The sequence below is a fragment of the Aulonocara sp. 'chitande type north' Nkhata Bay genome, linkage group LG5 (assembly GCF_057382095.1).
Source record: "Aulonocara sp. 'chitande type north' Nkhata Bay isolate Kocher_YH1m ecotype deep benthic linkage group LG5, A_spYH_male_GT1.1, whole genome shotgun sequence".
Taxonomy (NCBI): Eukaryota; Metazoa; Chordata; class Actinopteri; order Cichliformes; family Cichlidae; genus Aulonocara; species Aulonocara sp. 'chitande type north' Nkhata Bay.
This window is the reverse complement of record NC_141348.1, coordinates 4,442,401-4,455,032: the sequence shown is the minus strand read 5'-3', so window position 1 is coordinate 4,455,032 and position 12,632 is coordinate 4,442,401.

The following is a 12,632-nucleotide window of genomic DNA, read 5'->3' as shown; positions in this document are numbered from 1 at the left end:
TGTGTTTCTTTTTGGGTTCATCTTGTGTTTGGTGTTTATTCTGATTCTGTATTAATTCTTTGGGTTGGTTGTCGTGTTTATTATCCCTACCTGTGTCTCCCCTCTGTGCTCCGTTCAGGTCCCTGTGTTTTTGTTGCAAAACAGTCTGGGTGTTTCCGGTTTTACTTTGTAGGTCTGCCTCTCATCATGTCCATTAGTATCAGCTGTGTCCACCCCTGCATGTCATCTCCTCATTACCTAGTGTGTATTTATAGTGTGTGTTGGCTTCTGTTCATCGTCGGATCGTCTGTGTTTCTCGGTGTAACTACGTCTCTCTGCATTCTCCGCTCCCCGTTTCATGCTTAGGTTTGTTATTTAGTTTTCCCAGTCTAGGTTTTTTCAGTCATTCGTCTTGTCTCACTACCTGTTCAGTCGCTCCACTTCTGCAAATAAAACTTCATTCTCATCACCAGTCAACTGCCTGCATTTTGGGTCCTTTTCCTCCTACACCACACGGCTCACGCCGCCAGCCGTGACAGCGACGCTCTCTCTCTCTCTGCGACTGTGGGTTTCCTGGGTGACAGAGCGCCTTTTCGTTGTTGTTGTTGTTGTGCTAAGCTAACAGGAAGAATGCTACAAGCATAGCTCTAAAGAATGTAGCATCATGGGCAGTGTAGTCCGTGTTGCAGGGAGAATGGACTGCCATACACGTTATGTGTCTGTGAGCGCGAGGAGGGAGAAAAAGGGGAGTGGAAAGGTACGAGTTGTCATCGAGGAAAAACGGGAGCTGGAAGCATGTAAATATAATAATAACCACTGCAGCCAAGAAGAGTGCCTGACGAGCCCAGTTGTAAGTAAGCTATTAAGACTCGACTGTACACCGTGTTCGTGTTTTCCTCCGGAAACAATAAGTTCCGTTGGAGCAGACTTTCAACGGCTCTCTTTGTCTCTCGCAAGAAAAGTTGACCCACACAACAAAGTAAAGCTATTTTTCGGCTACGAGCTGACAGGGACCCCGCCGTATTAGTCAGAGGTCCCTTTACTACAGTTCGGAGACGCGGACCTTCAGTAATAGTAATAAATCACACAGCAATAGTACATTCACGTTGTTGTAAAAAGCATGATAATATATTAAGTAATCCAAAGTATTCAGAATACGTTACTGTCATTGAGTAATGTAACGGAATACGTTACAGAATACATTTTGGGGCATGTATTCTGTATTCTGTAATGGAATACATTTTAAAAGTAACCTTCCCAACCCTGGATTCAGTGTCTACTTTTGTTACAGCTGCAAAGATCCTGAAATTCCTCCATGATGCTCTGTATGGTGCTGGTTGGCAAGAGCATTTTAGCCTGCATTTTTAAATGACACAAAGTCAACTGTCTGCTAATAGATTAACTGTGTCCTGTCCTTGTATTATGGCAAATCCCCCAATTTCTTGTTGCCTTGACTGCTGAACTGTCTACTTATGTTTTCAAGAAATATGGCTGGAAAATGATGTTCGGACACTGAAGTATTTAGAGCAACCTTCAAATGGACATAATACTTTCCCCCCATCTTTGATATGAAATCTGAGAGGGGCACAAAGAGTTGTGAAGTTTTGTGCAGCATACCCACATCCAGGAACTTGACAGCTGAGGTCACCAGTGAACTTATAAAACTCCTCCTTAGTGGTCTCCCTTCTTGTTCTGTGATTCCTAGGCATATGTGAATGAAGGTTAGAAAATGTTCTGAAAGCGGCAGGACAGTTCTCAGTTCCACAAGAAAGCCTATAGTTAGCTACATGTTTGTGGCTTTTAACATGCAAACTGAACAATATAAATTTCCGAAATACACATATTTGCAAAAAGTTCAGTGACCAATTACCTTTCCTAAATGACATATGCAATGCAAAAAATAAGAGTATTGTCAATAGGGACCAATTCTCAGTTTTTACATGATCAAAATTATTCACAAAAGGCTTCAATAAACAGAAAATGTGTGCCGACAAGAGAGCAGTGCACAAAAATGAAAAGATATTGGAGCTCGACGCTTTAATGGGTTTAACATGACTTAGTCAGCACCCCACACCGTACAGGTAGTACAAGCACACCTGAAAACACTGACCAGCTTTAAGCATTTGGGCGCAACCTCGGTAGTTCACCGATTCACCTGTTGCAAACGTCCAAGTTTCTATCAAGTCTCATAAATCCGTCGGCAACTATTACCCAACTAGTCTTTTGAGTCTCCACATTCATAGATATTATTACATTTTGTCTTTGAATGAAAATATCCTGGTAGCTTGAAAGTCAAAACAAACAGTAATAAGAACACATTTCGGACTTCTCTCGAATAAGTGGAAAACACACTTACCTTCAGACTGATTAGAAGCAGATCAATATTTTCTTCTTGCTGTTATTAAATGGTGGTTGGCAACCAGCGAAAGGAGCATTAACCACCTCGAGCAATATTGAACATGAACAAACGTCTGTCCTGCAACAAAATGCACCGCTAAAAATACAGTTTCTGATGTTATATGACTATCCAGAGTTGGGACCAGGAAGCAGAGTTGCAGTCTTACACGCCTCTCTGCAGCTTCTCTCCTCCTGCTACCCCCCCAAAAACCCATCTCCATAGAGACTGTGTCAGCTCCCAAACAGACAAAAAACAAACTAAAAACCAACAACAAACAACTTAAACATAAACAATTACAAAGAAAGAACAATACAGTATCCACATCTGAACCAAAGAGTAAAACAGTGAAATGTGGATTATTAAATATTAGGTCTCTCTCCTCCAAGTCTCTGTTAGTACATGACTTAATAATTGATCAACAAATTGATTTACTCTGCCTTACAGAAACCTGGTTGCAGCAGGATGATTATGTTAGTTTAAATGAATCAACACCCCCGAGTCATTCTAACTACCAGAAACCTCGAAGCACAGGCCGAGGGGGCGGTGTGGCAGCAATTTTTCACACAAGCCTATTAATTAATGAAAGACCAAGACAGACTTTTAATTCATTTGAAAGCCTGATGCTTCGCCTCGTCCACCCCAGCTGTGAAACTCAGAAACCAGTCTTACTTGTTATCATCTATCGTCCACCTGGGCCTTACACAGAGTTTCTGTCTGATTTCTCTCAATTCTCAGAATTTAGTTCTGAGCTCAGATAAAATCATTATTGTGGGTGATTTTAACATCCATGTAGATGCTAAAAATGACAGCCTCAACATGGCATTTAATCTGTTATTAGACTCAATTGGTTTCTCTCAAAATGTAAAAGAACCCACCCACCACTTTAATCACACTCTAGATCTTGTTTTAACATATGGCATAGAAACTGAACATTTAACAGTGTTTCCTGAAAACCCTCTCCTGTCTGATCATTTCCTGATAACATTTACATTTACAATAATTGATTACACAGCGGTGGAGAGTAGACTTTATCACAGTAGATGTCTTTCTGAAAGCGCTGTAACTAAGTTTAAGAATATAATCCACCCACTGTTATCATCTTCAATGCCCTGTACCAACACAGAGCAGAGCAGCTATCTGAACGCTACCCAAACAGAGGTCGATTATCTTATTAATAATTTCACCTCCTCACTACGTACGACTCTGGATACTGTAGCTCCAGTGAAAACTAAGGTCTCTAATCAGAAGTACCTGACTCCGTGGTATAATTCTCAAACACGTAGCCTAAAGCAGATGCTGCTTTATAAGAAAGCCCTCCACAAAGCCAGAACATCTTACTATTCATCACTGATTGAAGAAAATAAGAACAACCCCAGGTTTCTCTTCAGCTCTGTAGCCAGGCTGACAAACAGTCAGAGCTCTTTTGAGCCAACCATCCCTTTAACGTTAACTAGTAATGACTTCATGAACTTCTTCACAAATGAAATTTTTATCATTAGAGAAAAAATTACCAACAATCATCCCACAGATGTAATATTATCTACAGCTACTCTTAGTACCATTGATGTTAAGTTAGACTCTTTTTCTCTAATTGATCTTTCTGAGTTAACTTCAATAATTACTTCCTCCAAACCATCAACGTGTCTTTTAGACCCCATTCCTACAAAACTGCTCAAAGAAGTCCTGCCATTAATTAATTCTTCGATCTTAAATATGATCAACCTATCTCTAATGATCGGCTATGTACCACAGGCCTTCAAGCTGGCTGTAGTTAAACCTTTACTCAAAAAGCATCTCTAGACCCAGCAGTCTTAGCTAATTATAGGCCAATCTCCAACCTTCCTTTCATATCAAACATCCTTGAAAGAGTAGTTGTCAAACAGCTAACAGATCATCTGCAGAGGAATGGTTTATTGAAGAGTTTCAGTCAGGTTTCAGAGCTCATCACAGCACAGAAACAGCTTAAGTGAAGGTTACAAATGATCTTCTTATGGCCTCTGACAGTGGACTCATCTCTGTGCTTGTCCTGCTAGACCTCAGTGCAGCGTTCGATACTGTCGACCATAATATCCTATTAGAGCGATTAGAACATGCTGTAGGTATTACAGGTACTGCGCTGCAGTGGTTTGTATCATATCTATCTAATAGACTCCAGTTTGTTCATGTAAATGGAGAGTCCTCTTCACACACTGAGGTTAATTATGGAGTTCCACAGGGTTCAGTGCTAGGACCAATTCTGTTTACATTATACATGCTTCCCTTAGGCAGTATCATTAGAAGACATAGCATACATTTTCACTGCTATGCAGATGACACCCAGCTCTATCTGTCCATGAAGCCAGATAACACACACCAATGAGTTAAACTGCAGGAATGTCTTAAAGACATAAAGACCTGGATGGCCACTAACTTTCTGCTTCTTCATTCAGATCAAACTGAGGTTATTGTACTCGGCCCTGAAAAGATTAGAAATATGGTATCTAAGCAGATTCTTACTCTGGATGGCATTACCTTGGCCTCCAGTAACACTGTGAGGAACCTTGGAGTCATTTTTGACCAGGACATGTCCTTCAATGCACATATTAAACAAATATGTAAGACTGCGTTCTTCCATGTGTGCAACATCTCTAAAATTAGAAATATCCTGTCTCAGAGTGACGCTGAAAAACTAGTTCATGCATTTATTACTTCCAGGCTGGACTACTGTAATTCATTATTATCAGGAAGTCCTAAAAACTCCCTGAAAAGCCTTCAGCTGATCCAAAATGCTGCAGCAAGAGTCCTGACAGGGACTAGAAAGAGAGAGCAGATTTCTCCTGTTTTGGCTTCCTGTTAAATCCAGAATTGAATTCAAAATCCTGCTCCTCACATACAAGGTCTTAAATAATCAGGCCCCATCTTATCTTAATGACCTTGTAGTACCATATCACCCTATTAGAGCACTTTGCTCTCGCTCTGCAGGCCTACTTGTTGTTCCTAGAGTATTTAAAAGTAGAATGGGAGGCAGAGCCTTCAGTTTTCAGGCCCCTCTTCTGTGGAACCAGCTTCCAGTTTGGATTCAGGAGACAGACACTATCTCTACTTTCAAGATTAGGCTTCAAACTTTCCTTTTTGCTAAAGCATATAGTTATGGCTGGACCAGGTGACCCTGAATCCTCCATAAGTTATGCTGCAATAGACGTAGGCTGCCGGGGGATTCCCATGATTAGGGATGGGTATCGTTTAGGTTTTATCTGATACCGGTGCCAAATCGGTACTTTTGAAATGGTGCCGGTGCTCAAACGGTGCTCAAACCGGTGCTTAAAGAATGGAGAACACAAAATTGGTCCAAAAACCTCTCATGTTCAGCTGTTTTTTGTAAAAATATAACAATGTTAGCCTTTTCTGCAGCTATGGGGCATATATGGTATCACTCTTGGCTGGAAGCAGTGCTTAAACAATGGAAAAAACACAAACTTTGTCCTAAACCTCTCATGTTTAACTGTTTTCCACTTTTTCTTTGGTCATTTTAGCCTTTTTAGCCAGGGTGAAGGGAGTATCTGCCATCAAACAAGAAGACAGCAGCATGTAGCTATGATGTTGTTTGCTAGTTCACCTTACATGCATTAATGTAATAACGTGGTTAGCCTACTCACGCAGAGAAGAACGGCTGCTGCTGCCATCATCATCCGTCATCATTTCTGCTACACTGGCAGGGCTAGGGGCCAGGACTCTCCTCTTCGTGTTTTTGGGGGATGTTGCATAACAGGCAACCCACCCGCAGTAGATGTGCTCGGTGTGAGGTCTCGCAGCAAGCTATCAAATACGGCGCATTTCTGGGCTTTTAAAAAAAACGCTATGCGTCGCCAGGTGTTTCATCGGATTTGAGGTGTTACCTCCTTTGACAGTATCACAGTATCAGCTTAAAGCACTTGTTGCTGCTGAGTTTGCATATTTTGCTATGAAGTACAGCCAGACTTTTAACCGCTTCGCCTTGGGCATTTTTAATCTGTAGCTCTGCTTTAACAGAACGTACGTACGTACCTGGCCCCGCCTACTATCCTCGGAAACGTAAAATGATTGGCTAGAATCTAAAGTGTATCACAGCTCAGGAAAAAAAAGCACCGAAATAAAGCACCGAAATGTGCGCTGCTTTTCGGTCTGGTTACTACCGTTTATGTCAGAACGGGTGCCATCATGGCACCGGACACCGGTACCCATCCCTACCCATGATGCATTGAGTTTTTCCTTTCCAGTCACCTTTCTCGCTCACTATGTATTAACAGACCTCTCTGCATTGAATCGTATCTGTTATTAACCTCTGTCTCTCTTCCACAGCATGTCTTTATCCTGTCTTCCTTCTCTTTCCCCAACCAGTCACAGCAGATGGCCCCGCCCCTCCCTGAGCCTGGTTCTGCTGGAGGTTTCTTCCTGTTAAAAGGGAGTTTTTCCTTCCCACTGTTGCCAAAGTGCTGCTCATAGGGGGTCATATGATTGTTGGGTTTTTCTCTGTATCTATGAAGCGCCTTGAGGCGACTTATGTTGTGATTTGGCGCTATATAAATAAAATTGAATTGAATTGATGTCCCAGAATTTATTAATTTTGAGAGTGAAGTTGTAGTACTGATGCTGGTTAGTGGTGTAGGTTTCATGGATGTGACACCTTAACTTGTGTAAAATGATGACCAGAGCATATTATTAGGTTAGTTCACTCGTTAGGCAGAGGTGTCTTAAAGTACCACCTTATACAAAACAAATGAAGGTCCTGTATAAGAAAGAATAAGAAGAGGAAAAAAGCAACATCCTGCTAAATGAAGTCATGTTTAAACATTACTCTAAATGTAGCCATTAGTTTTTGTTGCTGGCCATACAAAAAATAAGCATACTTCAATTATATTTCCCAACCTTACCTAGTACGTATACTAATAATGCTTCTTGGGACTATATTGGCCCCCGTTTTAGTACATAACAGTATTCTTGAAATTAACTTTGAGATGTACTTTTTGTTCACTATAAATGTACTAGCATAATGTCATAATGTCTACAAGAGTATAATTAAAATATACTCGACTATCACAATACTAACCTTACAAGTATACTATTAATTTACTTTTTAGTTTATATTTGAGTTACTTCTGATTAAAAAACAGTAATTTAAATGCAATTGAAACATATTTTTCACATGTAACAAATCTCTTCATTCCCCAGATACCAGATCTAACTATCAAAGGCTTCATTTGTAGAGAACTGCACCCATAGTTCAAGTACCAGAATCATATTGTGAACAGGTGAGAAAGTGTTTTGAGAGTTGAGGTTTATTAACTATTGACCCTTTTCACTCACGGTTTGAACAATTTCATTTTTTTAATTAATGATTTGCCCCACTTACTCTGTTCAAAAGGCAAAAGACATTACACAAGGATTTTTGACAGATTCTTGTTTTAAAACATCAATCATTGTTTCATAGTTGTTTTAATTTCACAGTTAAAGCACTGCAATGCATGCTGGGTATTTCTTTGTACTTTTTAGTAAACCTCAGGTATACTTCAAATAAATTACATACTACATAGTATATTACAAGCACTACTATACTACAAGTATAGACTAAATGTACTTATACTTTTCTGTATACTTCTAACTGCACTTAAAGTATGCTTAAATGTAATTTGGTCAAAAAAAAAGGAAGAAAATACAAAGTAAACTAAAGATATACTTGCTTGTTTTCTAGTTTTTAAAGTATACTTAAATATTCTTTTTGGTAAGAGTGAGACTGGCTGTTTGATACAAAGTGGGCTGTAATAATGTTTCACATTGTTTGAATAAACAAATACATTTATTAATATATGAGGTTCCATTCAGTTCAAGGAATTAAATTTTAGTGTGGCTGCAACTTACTCCTTAAGTTAAAAAATTATGCTGTATATTGTAGTTTATATGTTATACTGCTTTCACAGTGAATCACATTTTATAGTAATACACTCTGAATGAGGATTTAAGTAATTACTCTACAGTAGAAAACAACAGAAATCCGGATGGCGTAATAGTATAATCTCAGTAACATCACCAATTGTTACATTTGCTGTATTTTACAGCTGTTTCCATGAGTAATAATACCGTAATAATAATGTATTCTCATGGAATTTTCCCGCAATTACATGCAAATTACAGTACTAAACTGCTAACATCCTTTAGAGTTTTTTACTGTTGATTTTGCAGAACTAAGCTATGGAAATTACTGCAGAGGCTAACAGTGTAGTCTGCCATTAACGTCACATGACCCCCCTATTCACTTGCATTTAAGCTGGTGATGCTGACATTGATTCACTGAACTTTCTGTCTACTGTTGTATAAAGATGTCATCTGCTTACATATTGTTGATTTTGCCTGTGTAAATCCACAAAGACCAGCAGATCAGGTGATCACAGCCTGTACTGGAGCCCACGTTAGACTTTCTCCTGAGGTGTGATTCTTTTCTTCAGGTTTAAGCACTACAGCAGACCTTTAGGTTCCTCTTCACTGCTGAATCTCAGTTTAACTGTTGCCTGTACTAATTTTCTGTTTAGGTGTGGAGTCAAAGTCAGCCTGTACAATGTATGCAACACAAAATGGTTATTTTTGGTTAAACTCTCTTTTACTGCTTGTAAATTAGAATTTACGTATATATATAAATAACATTTATATACACATGAACTAAAATGATATTATATTATCATTATAATGTTTAGTTATGTTTGCATACAAATAGAAAATTGTCCTTCAATGAAATACTTTAAATTACAGATTTAAATTGCTTCAGTACTTCAACTTTTTTGAACGCAGAGTCTGTACTTCTGCTTAAGTAAAGCATGTCTCTGTACTTTGCAGCCTCTGGTCAACATGTGTGATGTAGAGAAGAAGTTAATAACTCCTTAACTCAACCTAGAGGGGACGGCTCTGACACAGTTCTCTGACAAGTTGACCAGGTGCAGGCTTAGCAGCACTTCCAGATTATCCCCCGTGAATCCTAATGTCTCAATCGATTACATTTAAACCCCTCTTTTTTCAAAACTCCACTTTCATTCTTGTCTTCCTTTTTAATTACAAAAAATATATAGTTAGGGCTGGATCAGATGACCCTGAGTCATTCTTTAGTTGAACTGTGTAGGCTGGTGGGGGCTTCCCATGCACTGAATGTTTCTTCTTCACTCATCTGTTTTCACTCAATATAACCCTCCTGTGTTCACCTCCTACCTCTTGCTTTAGTGTTCCCGGTCAACATTGACCAGGAAAGCAAGAACACTGTAACAAGATTGATTAAAACACTCAAAATTCAATGAAGAGGTAATCATCAGTTTTATGTTCAAGTGCATAGTGTGGAGGATGTCATAAGGCCTTGAGGCAATCAGATATAAAACACAATATTTATGAGTGTTTTAAGTTGTAAATCGTCAGATTTGACACGATGGGAAGGTACCACTTTGCATTTAACCTTATTATTATTATTATAATTATTATTATTGTTATTATTAATCTCAGGCTCTCTTGTTAGGAATAAAGTGATTAAATGAAGCCGTTTTCTGTTATTGTTATATACACTTTGCAGTTGTCCTCATTAAGAGTTGGCACTCTGTGTAATAAAGGTCAAAAGCATAAATTCAGTGCTACGATTGAATCGAATTATTGAGACTGACATGTTGCAGCTGTAAACATGCTTACACATCATAACTAGTTAAAGTTAGGGAGTCTGAACAGAAGGTCCTAGACTTGGATAAGAAGTAGAAACAACAGGCTTGACTTGCTAGCTGATATTAAGAGACCAAGGTTAGGGAGCGAGGAGTTTTTCTTTCCCTGCCTATTTCAGAGCAGAGGTGAGACGAGGTGAAGTGCAGGGGAAGATCCAGGCAGGGACGGCAGGACCGCCGTGTCATTTCCCAGGAGAAGATGGTCGTAATAATACCTGTTGTTGTTGTGGTATAACACTGTATTGCCCGCTTACAGGGTCATCCTTTTTATGAAGCAGACTGTTGGCTCACATGGAGGTCCAGCACTGTAACTTGTAATTTCAGCTGATGAAACAAATCTTTTAAAAGGTAGTCGTTCTCCTGTATTTCTTAAAAGAAAGGAAATGAACACTAAAATGTCTCCTTCCTGAGCCTGGTTCTGCTGTTGAAAGGGAGTTTTCCTTCCCTCTGTTGCCAAGGACTTTGTCATTAGGGACTTTCTGGTTGTTGGGGTTTTCTCTGTATTATTATAGAGTCTTTACCTTATAATATAAAGCACCTTGAGGTGAGGTTGGGATTTGGAGGAAAAGGATGAAGATGCAGACATAAAATTTATAGTCAAACAACACATGAGAAGATATTAGAAGAGATTTAGTGGCTCAGTATTATATCCATGATGGATACCAGTTTATCTCCCTCCTCTCCACCACAGCTTTAAGTGTCCCATTAGCAGAGCCGGCCTTATTTTTTTTAATCAGTTCAGTCTAATGGAACCAACATCGCTGTACTCCACAGTGCTGGAGTGGAATTATAATTGGGATATATTTTTATTAATTTTGTTGGTGCCGACAGATAAGCTGGCAGAGAAACTAATGTGTGACATGTTTATGGTGTTTTTGCAAGATTCTTATTTCACTGCAGCAAAGCATCCTCCTTCCTCCATTCTAATAACATTCTTCACCTAGCATCATGATTGCTGCCAGAATAGGATGACATGTATATGAACATGAAAATAAACCTTTGAAAATATACTCTAACTGCAATATATAAACAATTAATGATATAATTAAGCAAAATAAAAGTTTAAGGCAGATCTTTTGTGAAAACTGAATAGAGAAGTGGACCGAGGCAGCTGCCTTGCCCCCACAGTACATTTCACACCCCTCGGAGAAATAACCATTATAATAAACCCTTTGCCTTCTTCCAGACAAATAACTTTCCACCCAGCACAAAGCAGCTGGTGAAAATCCATAACATTTTAGTTTGTCTATCAAATGCAGCACTAAAGTCCAAGAATACCACCCCGACCAAGTTCCCATCATATAGAGGTTTATATAGTTATCTGTCATATGAATGAGAGCTGAGCTGGTGGAATGACCAGGTTTGTAAGCATGTTGAAACTGAGCGAGTAACTGATTTTCTCTTAAGTAATGTTGAATTTGTTCATAGACAATCCTCTCCATAATTTCACTTAGAACGGGGAGCAGACTAATAGGTCTGCTATTGACACCATTAAAAACGTCATCCTTGTTTTTAGGTGTGAGAATTATTTTTGATTCTTTCCACTGCAATGGAAATGAGCTGCATGCCAAAGATCTATTACATATGTGACATATAAGAAGGGACACAAACTTGGCTGTAACTTTGAGCAGTTTACTGTCTGTGCTATCAGAGCCGGAGGATGTATCGTCAGGAAGTGATATCAATAAGCGCTCTACCATCTCCACATTCACGGCCTCAAACTTAAATTGGCATTGCTTATTATTCATGATAACATCCTGTATAAGACGCTGTGATGATGTGGGATCGCCTCTGCTCATATTAGATTTTAAATTTGTTATTTTATTGCTGTAATAATTCACAAAATAATTGGCTATGTCCTTAGCTTTTCTTAACTCGTGATATCTTGCCCACTCTTGTGGACTGACATACTTATGTGCTTTTACTTTTGCTATATCCCTTTCTGACATTGCAGCCTTAAGTTCATTATCTAGCCAAGGCGTGTAGTTCTTTTTAACAGTACATCTTCTTAAGGGGGCATGTTTGTCAGCCAGGTAGCAAACGTTTTCAATAAACATAGATAATGCCATATCAGGGTAACGCTCAAGGCAGATGTCAGTCCAATGAATTTCCTTTACGTCATTAATATACGTGTCTGCTTTGAAATTTTTGTATTATCTGTGAAAAATAATCTTTTGTGCAGTTTTCAACGGTTTCGTTTTCTTGGTCAAGCCTACAACATTATGGTCACTATAACCAACTGGAACAGAAACAATATTTGAGCAATGCTCAGGAACATTTGTGTATATATATGATCAATGCATGATGATGACCTATGACCTCCTGCATTGACCGTGACCTGGGTGGGAATGGTGACCAGCTGAGACAATTCAATTCAATTTTATTTATATAGTGCCAAATCACAACAAAAGTCACGTCAAGGTGCTTTATATTGTACAGTAGATACAGAGAAAATCATATGACCCCCTATGAGTAAGCACTTTGGCGAAAGTGGGAAGGAAAAACTCCCTTTTAACAGGAAGAAACCTCCAGCAGAACCAGGCTCAGGGAGGGGC